Below are 10596 nucleotides of genomic sequence, written 5' to 3'. Positions count from 1 at the left end.
TCTTACTCTTTTTACCAAAAAAAAACACCTAACATGACAAAAAAATATATAAAAAGTTATTATTATGGCCAAATTAGAAAAAAAAAAGTTGAAGGGTGGTTTTAATGAATAAAAGAAAGTTACACTATGATACCGACCTATTAAACCCGATAAAAGGGGATAACAATACTATATATATATATATATATATATATATATATATATATATATATATATATATATATATATATATATATATATATATATATATATATATATATATATATATATATATATATATATATATATATATATATATATATATATATATACTAGTGGTGTACCCGCGCGATGTGGCAGTGGTGATTTGCCTGTTTTCAGCAATTAGTTTTCGGCCAGAAATGAGTTTCATTTTGGCGTTCTTTAAATTGTATCATTTCAGTATATAGTTTCGTTTTGATGGACATTATTATTTGGGTTAAAATAAAAGCATATTGTTATTTTGTTTTAAAAGTACGTAATATATGTTGTTTTTTACACCAACTATTGAATATCATGACCATGTAGTGATCTTAGTGTATATAGCATTTTATATTTAAATTTTGATATAATTAGTTTTAGTTTTTTTAACACGTCTATTATTAGTAGTTGAAAATGAATTTTAGTATTCTTTTTATCTTTTATTAATTTATTACAATTTGATTTTTATTTTCAGATTAGTTTGTGTATAGATGTGAAAATGAGTCAATATTTTAAGTCGTCTAGGTGTGTATTTCTTTGGACTACACTTAAGTCGTTAGCTTGCCCACCCTTAGAGGTCAATCCTACCCCGACCATATCATATAATAATATATATACCAACATAAATAAAAAGAAATCATATATACATATAAACCGTATCACAGCATAAAATTTGGAAAAAAAAAATTATTCATATATTATCATATGATAATATATACCAATGTACTTCAATAACTTATAATATAATAAATAGAGTGTAAAACAATTTTTTTTTTTTTTTTGAAAATAAAAGATCTATCGAATTTAATTAATAATCATTATTAAAGCTAAATATAACTAAATAGATAGTCATTTTTTTTTTCAAAAAATATCATTGTCTCTTTTAATATCATGCACAATGTAGAGTTAATAAATATCTCAAAATATCATGCACAACGTAGAGTTAATGCCATTTTTTGTTTTATACCTCTGACAAGTACAAACAAATATTCAAATGTCATCTTTTATTTTAAAATCGAACAAATTAACCAAATAGTAACACAATAATTTTATCAAGATCCAAATACTAATATATAACTAAATGGAATAATTTAGATAATCGTGTACACGTACAATCGAAACATAGTCATACAAACAAAACAGGACACAAATTCATCTAACACTCCTTTGTTTGATTTACCAACACATAAAAAAATCTAGTTAACATCACTAAAACATTGAAGCGTAAGAAAATGTACAGTTTATATCACAAACAAAAAAAAGAGAACAAAATAGAGTTTGGATCTCATTTACATCTAAAGCCCTTTTTATATCCGGATCTTAAAACACTTCTTAATGTAGATCCGAAAACACATATTCATACCATATACGGAAACCCAATACAGTCTCATACTCTCCTTTTTGTGGTTCTCTTTCTTTCCTTCGTTTTTTTTCAAATTTGAAAAAGGTGAAAGTGATTCCAAACTCCAATATACAAAAATACAACTCATGTAAAGTAGCTCGTATCTTTCCTTCGTTAGAAACACAAATATGCACGGATCTGACTACAAAGAACTTAAATCTAAATGCAGAGAGAACTTCTTCCCACGTTGTTCAATTTCGAACACATGTCCTTTGAAACAAAAATTGGAACAATGTAACGTCACTACAAGAAATTTGGGTATTTACCCACACATAAATTAGCTACACATATCAATGTGTGGGTAATGTGTAGATAAATGTCAATAATTATTTTTATATAAAGGCAAACACTTAATATATGTTGGTAATACTTTTTAGCCACATTTTTGTAGGTGGGAAAATTTCCCCCAAAATTTGATTATATATTACATGTACGATTATCCACAAATATGTTGAATTTTGTTTATATGCAAATAAAACTATCTACACATACATAAAAACTTAATACATGTGTAAGTAATTTTTGAAATTTTACGTGCACAAAATATTTTTATATTAAATGTAGTTAAATAGAGTATTATATGTTTTGTTTTATATTTTTGTTAATGACGTAGCAAATTAATACCTACACATATTTATGACTCTAAAAAATTGTGGTTAATGTGTGCATATTCTTACCCATAATACTATTATATAAAATGTATAGATAAATATGGAATGACATTTAAATAAAAAATATATGTAAATCGGCACTTATAACAAAAATTCAGAACAAATTAAAACTAAAGTATAAATTCAATAACAGAATGTAAATTAGGATGAGGTTTTGAGATCTAGATAATATCTTCCGAAATTGGTGAGATTATGGCTATACATGGAGACGGTTGTTCCAACAAAATCGCCCCCACAAAACGTCAAAATCCTATCAAATTCAAACAATACTAGGCTGCACGAGAATGAAATTCTAAATTTTCATTTCCCTCCTGTCATATTCTTTTCCCTCTAATATTTTTTTTTTAATTCCCTCCTCATTTTAATTCCCCCCTCCCCTATAGATATACATAAAGTCACAAACACAAACGACTAGGCTTTGCTTCCTCTACCCACGTCTACCCTTAATTCGCTGCCCACATCTCCTTTTATGGCTATTTAAATAACCCATTTGTTTAATTGCAGTAAAGTCTTGTTCGGTATATTGCAACCAAAGAAGCCAAAGACTATTTTCTTCTTGCTTCACTGTTGTAGGATTGTATAAAATATGTGTTAATCAACTTGTGTTCTAGTAAGTTTTTATTGGCCATTCTCGTTGAATTTTCAAGATTTCTTTTGCTTTGGTCATATTAGATATCAGGACCTCCCCGAAGGTATAATTTTGTTTATGCAGTTTTTTTAAATTGTGACAGCAAGGAGGAAGCAATGAAAATTATTTATAATGTTTTTGCACGAGTTACTTTGTGATTTGGTGGAAGATGAACGAAGAGTCAAAGAGATATCAAACAAGATTTAAGGTTAGCATTTATTATTTATTTCATTAGTTTTTATTTTTTTTATAAGGAGCTGGTAGTCACGACTTTTAGTTATCTTTTACAGGATTATCAATGTGTATTTAACTAATTTCACAGATGGTAGGGTTTGAGCGTGACTCTTATCTTTTTTTTTTGAAGTGCTCCTCCGTTCAAAGATCATTGAAGAAGGCTACCAAGCATAAGCATAGATCATTTAAGTTTGAACATACATAGTTTTGTATTATTTTTAAAGTAGTATGACCTCAACTTTGTACTTTTAAATGAAGTTTATTTTGTCTTTTGGTTCATCGTTGTAATGTTTAGGATTTATGGGATTTCTCTCTTCTTTAATAGATTCAAATCATTCTCTTTTTAAGCTACATATTTTATATAAATTTTATGCACGTTTGATTTCATGTATATGTTGATAAATTATGGGTTAAATAAAACAAATAAACAATGTACCAAACAATGTGACCCATGACCTAAGTTTATTCATATCAATAGTTCAATAATTTTCCTACACATCAAAATCAATATGAATATAGTTATCGCTTTTACCTACACATACAATATTTTTATCCACACATTGTATTATGACACGTGCCTCCAGGGACATGTCATGTAACTTAACACATCATCTATCTAGTCCACGCCATTGTCCATATTATTTTCCATGTCATTAGCCATGTCATCAACCACATCATCATCTATCTAAACAACTCATATCACTTCTACATACACATACTTACTAGGTTTAGCCACACATACAAGTGTAGGTATAACTTTATCTATACCTATACATAAGTGATGTGTGGGTAATAATCTATATCTACAGTCATGAGCCAACACATGATGACATTTAATTTATGTGTGGGTAAAGCCACTTACCAACACATAATAGGTTTTTAGGCACACATAACATGTGTAGGTGAACACCCAAATTTCTTGTAGTGCGTATTTATAACGCCTTTAAGGACGACCAAAAATAGATGAATACAGTTTGACAAAAATACAAATCTTCAATATTTGAAGGTATACAAATAACAATACCAATGTTCCAACTCATATCTCGATAAAAAAATATTCCTAACTTAATATCATAAAAAAAATGAAAACAAATTGATTTAATGCAGAAAAAAAATCATACATTCACACATGGATGAAACTATTGCTCATCATCTATTGATGCAACACATACATAAATCTATCAGAAGAATATGAAGATTCAAATACCAGATGCACATAATGATTTAACCAAAGATTTCTTTATGAACATGGGTCTACACAGAAAAATTTATCCAAACACATATTTATACAATCTCTGATTAAAATTGTTTTGCATTCTTTATATGGGTTTTGCAAATGGAAAATAAAAGGGACATAACCAAAAGTTCATCAACAACCAAGCATATAGTCAGATGCTGTCAAAACATTAGGGTGTATGCATCTTTTTTCCAGCTTCTTGTTCCCTATAAACGTAAAAGCGTTTTCTTGGTTGAACAGAAAAAACTCAAACATGTGAGAACACCAATGAAAAAATTTGGAACTTGTGAGAACTTAAAAACATCCCTTTTGAATAATACTTGTTAGAACACAAAAGAGTAAAAAACATATATGAAAAAGAAATCTGAACCTAAGACCGGAGGGTGTGGGAGAGAAGCTTTCCTCACTTTTTGTGGGTCATACCCTCCTTTCCCTCACTTTTCTTTCCCTCACCTAAAAGCCAAAAAATAGATGAGAAGTCTTTACCTCACTTTTTTTTTAATATATTTCATACATATATTATATTCATTTTGTAGAGAATTAAAAACCATGAATTTTGATATATTTTTTATATTTTTTTAGTAGGAATATAATTTTATAAATATTAAAAAAGATACAAAGAAATAAAAAAGAAATAAAAAACTGACCAATAGCACAAAGGGAGAGAGTACGACACCCCCTCCCCCCATCTCTTTCCCGCATATTTTTTCTCTCACCCACGGAGTGGTGTGCAGGAGTGAGGGAAGCTTCCCTCAACCCTTTCCCGCTCCTATTCATCCGGCCTAATAGAACTGGTGGACACTAAATCGAATCTACCTTTGGTTAGGGTTTGATCTGTTGTAACACCCCCCTCTGGCACGTATCACAATATTGTCCGCTTTGGGCCACTCAGCACGAGGACTTCCCAGGGGGTCACCCATCCCGGTAGTACTCCCGCCCGAGCACGCTTAACTGCAGAGTTCTTATGGGATCTGCTGCCCTCACGGCTTTAAAACGCGTTGTGATAGGGAAGGTATCCACACCCCTTATAAGGAATGCTTAGTTCTCCTTCCCAGCCGATGTGGGATCAGATCTAACCCACTTTTAAAGTGGGTTAGATCCGATCCCACATCGGCTTGGAAGGAGAACGAAACATTTCCTTATAAAGGGGTGTGGATACCTTCCTTGTCACAACGCGTTTTAAAGTCGTGAGGGCAGCAGATCCCATAAGAACTCTGCAGTTAAGCGTGCTCGGGCAGGAGTAGTACCGGGATGGGTGACCCCCTGGGAAGTCCTCGTGCCGAGTGGCCCAAAGCGGACAATATTGTGATACGTGTCAGAGGGGGATGTTACATCTGTAGATAAAAATATACAAATATTAGATACCTACATGATGATTAGAAAGAAACAAATGCGGAGTGGTGGTGAAGGTAGTGTAGAAGTTGTTCGACTTTTAGATCTAGAGTTTTTCCAGATCTATAACGACGACAAACAGAGAGAGGATCTCGGTGTGAGGAAGGTAGTGGAAGAGGTGGTCGTGCTTCGTCAAGGCAGACTGGGGAGGTATCGATGTGTCGACAACTGGTATTGACGACGGCTAAGAGGGTGTTTGGTTTAGTTTTTCACAGCCCAAAAGTCTTTTTTGGAAAAGAAAAAAAACAAAAGATGTTTGTCAAAACTAGTTTTAAAAGCTACTTTTAGAGTTTTTATACAAGTAAAAGGAACTTTTTGGAAAAGTCAGGAAATCCTAACTTTTTGTAACTTTTCCAAAAAGGACCTTTGGACTTTGAAAAACTAAGCCAAACACCCCCTAAGATTGAAATTGTTGAATGGGAAGAGATGGCAGAGATATGAAGTGAGCAAAATTTCGTAGTCGTAGGGGCAAAAGGTGTTGGTATCAACTGTTAACTTTTGATTGAGAGAGGGAGTAAGGGATTTAGAGATGCCAAAAATACGAAGATGAATTTGAAGAGGGTTAGGCTAAGAGGAGTGGTGACACTCTTGGCAGTTGTCACCTTGCCACATAAGCATTTTAAATGTCACATTACGTTTCTCCTTTTAACACCTACACTTAACATTTGGTAAGGAATGGTAACACTCTTAGCACTCAACTTTTTGCAGTTCTTTTTTATAATTTAATTTAATTACTATATTTTAATAAATATATTTTTTGTATTTACTTTTTGTAATTTAATTTAATTACTTTATTTTAATAAAAATATATATTTTGTAGTGATGGAAGGTTTGAAGATTTTTTTTGTTGGTTCTTGGGTTTTTTTTTTGTTTGAGATGAAGATATTTTTTCTTGAATTGAGAGAGTTTGTGAAAAAGATACGGTATTTTGTGTGTGTAAATTGGTGAGAGTGTGGTTTAATTTATATTAGTTGAATTGGTAGTTGAATATATATATATATATATATATATATATATATATATATATATATATATATATATATATATATATATATATATTAAATCACAAATAAATAGTTGAGGTTGTTGAGTTCATAGATTGAGAATTGAGATATTTAATTTTCAGCCATATATTACTTTGCATGGACAAAAAAAAAAATCACCCAATCAAAGTTATTTTTTTCTTTCTCTTACTTCTCGCTTTGAGCTTGGCGACCCCCTTACCCCTTAGCGAGAGCTAAGGGGTGGTATCTAAATCCATGGCGAGCTAAGCGAGTGGCTTTGGCGAGTGTCACTCCACTTAGCCTTATAAGGAGACATGTAGACGAACAAGAATGGCGATCCGTATCCTTTCAGTTTAAATTGTTGGATAAAAGCTACGGATCAACGGCCCGTGGGGTGATCTGTGTGGTTTCTTGTAACTGGTGCACATGTTTGTAAGTTCAGCTTTTGTGTAATCAAACCACCCTTTAAATTAAGTTTGTTTTAATTTTGATTAGCCGATAGGCATTCACACGGATCACTATCTAGACCTTTCATTTTTCATCCAAAGGCTAGTATCCCTTCTCTTTGTTTTAAGACAGAAGTCTTAAAATTTATGGAACCCACATTCATAAATGCATTATAATGTATATATATATATATATATATATATATATATATATATATATATATATATATATAACGGATTTGATGCTAAAAATAAAATATAATTATTAAAATGAAAAAACACAAAACTATAATTGTTTTTAAGCAACTAGTCCATAAATCAAATTGACCAAAACATTGTAACTTTTTGTATAGGTCAAAATAGATAATAAGATCGGATTGAGCTGATTGAAAATCTTTAATCCTTAATAAAATTTAAGATTCAAAAACTTATAATCTCATTACAACATATAATATTTTGCATAAAACTTTGGGATGGGTTAGAGAAATTATTAACATGATTACTATGGGGTGTGATACGACACTCTGAGATTTGTCATTTCAACGTCATGTTTTTTCTGTTTTCGTCGTAACAAAAGCAACATCAAAAAAATAAAAAATTAACCCAACACATATTAATATGTATCATTGAATTCATCTTGACCATAGTTTTAGTTAATGGCATCTTTACCCACGGCCGGTTCTGAAAAATAAAATATTTTTAAAAGCTTAAGACGAACAAGAAAAATAGGACATTTATCTTTATAATAATTTTGTATTTTTAAATAAAAATTGGGTCATGTGCAGCTACCTATCCCCCCCCCCCCCCCCCCCCCCCCCTTTTGTATATACATAGAATCATAAACTCACATTTAGATTCATTTTGGCCTATGGTTCAAAATGGATGTGCATATCGATTCAAAAAAGATATAATTTATTCATTTTGATCCTTTGACCAATCTATTTCATTGAAACATATTCATATTTAAGTGTTTAACCAATGGATTCAGTTGAAATGGACTGATCATACAATTGGTTTCTCCCGCAATGGAGTCTAAATAAGGTTTTGAAAACCGGACCGGAGATCGAACCGGTCGTCTTACTGGTTCAATAGTTCAAGTGGTCCAACTAGTCGGACCGGTCTTAAAAACCGAAAAAACCGAATGATATCATAATTATATTTAATTATGTAAAAAATTAAAAAAATAAATATATTCTAAAATTTCCGGTTTTGAACAGTTTTACCGGTTCGGCCGGTTTTCAATGGTTCACACGAATACCGGTTTTTTAGCCTTTAATAACTGGATCCGGGACCGATTCCCGGTTGAACCGGTCGAACCGGCCGGTCCGGTGCGGTTTTCAAAACATGGCTTGGCAGTGTTCCTCATTTTCATTGCATACTTGCATAAATGTTTAACTCATTAGATAAGTATGCCTCAACTAAATATTTTGAGTTTAATAAAGATAAGAGAAAATAACTAATCTAATAAAACAAATTAAGCTTTTTCTAAAAAATTAAGTACAAGTTACGGTTTCTCAACAAATAACTACAAATTTCGTAGATTGACCTGTGAAAATGCCCTAAACAATGTGATTTCGGAAAAAATAAAATAATTGCAGCTTCAATTTCTAAAATTACTGTTTACTATGAAAATACTGTCAAGAAAATATTTTTTAAACTTTTTATAGTGGTGATTTTCAAAGACGCTTCTCATCTCAAAATAGACATTTATATTCTTAAAGCATAGTTTTAAGTTGAAGTTTTTTATTTTATTTTAAATATGGTATAAGATGAGAAAAATATGTAGAATATTTTGTTATGGTTATTGGTGGATTCTTTTAAATTATTATCTATTTTTGAAAAAAAGCTTAACATTCTTAACTGATTTTTAATTAATTTTTAATTTTAAATGCTACTCAAGATACATGAATTTAAATTACCACATAAATATTACAAAAAACAAAAGAAACAATATTCAACAATCGTATTCATTTTTAAAGTAAACAACATGAACATGTAAAACCCTTTATTTCATCTTTAAGAGTCAAATGGATTCTGTTTTAAAATCGAAGGGCAATGTTATGATTATACTACAAACAAATTCCATGTTATAAATGCTCAAGAAAATTGTCTTCAAATAGAAAGTTTTTAAAAATTTAATGGCTTTTATTGTTGGATAAAAAGTATTACATATAGGATTTGATTTGAGAAATTAAAAATCCTCCTACATTTTATTACAATAGATTTAAAATATTATCAATTTCATTAAATATGTCATATTTAAATATGATACAAATCAACATTTGACAGGGAATGAAGATAAATAAAAATAAAATATAGAAGGATATTTAATTTCTCAATTTGATATTTATCCACTATTCCAAATTTTCCTTTCACTTAAAAATATTGGTTTTCCATTTATACCCTTTTGTTAATTAAAAAATATATGAAAAAGGAAAGAAGAATCTGAACGGAATTTCCCTAATTTCCTTCCTAATCGACTTTCAAGAATCCCGCTCTTCCATCTCTGGCCGTTATTCCTTCATCGCAGGTTGCCGGTTGGCGCTGCTTCGTCGTCGATCTCCTATCAAAGCATCTTACATGTTTGATGATTACATTTGTTTCATCTAAGTAATAAGTTTTCTTATTCATCTTTTTAAGGACATATTGGTTATGTTGCATTGTTGCTAATTCATCTGATAAATGAGTTTTCTGATTTATCTGATTAATAAGTTTTCTGATTCATCTGGTTCATAATGTGATAATCATCAAGCTGATTACATGTTTTTCAATATTTTCATAAGTTGTTGACTATACTGTTGATTTCATTTGATTAGTGAAAGGATATAATTGGAAAACCATTTTTTTAAGTGGAAGGATAAATTAGAAAAATGGATTATATCAAACTAAGTTTATTATATTCCGAAATTATTATCAACAAAGATTCGTAATTTTCGTAGGTTTCCTTGCTATTTCTAGGTTCAATTAAAAAATCAAAAAAAAAAAAAAAAAACATAATATTGTTGAATTCAGAATCTTGGATATATATATATATATATATATTAATAAATAAAGAATATACCACAAATGACCGCATAGCGCAGTGGATTAGCGCGTCTGACTTCGGATCAGAAGGTCGTGGGTTCGACTCCCACTGTGGTCGTTTTTTAATTAACTTTTTGGTACCCATTGAATATTTTCAATTTCTGCTCTTTCTATTTTCCTTTATGCAGTTATGATCCCTGCACTTTCTTTCTATTGTGTTTAGCTACTCTACTTTTGAGTTTCACCATGACAAAATTGCAAAAATGGCCCCTGTGGTTGTCAAAATTATACAATTTTGGTTCAAAAAAGTTTGGTGGTGAACCAGTGGTCCAATTTTGA

At 30.5% G+C, this 10596-nt stretch overlaps 1 long non-coding RNA gene and 1 other non-coding gene across 2 annotated transcripts; both read left to right on the top strand.

The window, feature by feature from the left end:
- Positions 1-2652: 2652 nt before the first annotated feature.
- LOC145007613 (uncharacterized) lies at positions 2653-3422 on the top strand. Its single transcript, XR_013663008.1, has 3 exons — positions 2653-2902; positions 3024-3128; positions 3211-3422. It is a non-coding gene; the product is annotated as an uncharacterized LOC145007613 (long non-coding RNA).
- Positions 3423-10301: 6879 nt separating this feature from the next.
- TRNAR-UCG (transfer RNA arginine (anticodon UCG)) lies at positions 10302-10375 on the top strand. Its single transcript has one exon. It is a non-coding gene; the product is annotated as a tRNA-Arg (tRNA).
- The last annotated feature ends 221 nt before the right edge of the window (positions 10376-10596 follow it).

Source organism: Lactuca saligna, chromosome 7 (assembly GCF_052625555.1).
Source record: "Lactuca saligna cultivar CGN05327 chromosome 7, ASM5262555v1, whole genome shotgun sequence".
In the NCBI taxonomy this organism is placed as follows: Eukaryota; Viridiplantae; Streptophyta; class Magnoliopsida; order Asterales; family Asteraceae; genus Lactuca; species Lactuca saligna.
This window is presented reverse-complemented; position numbering and strand designations above follow the sequence as displayed.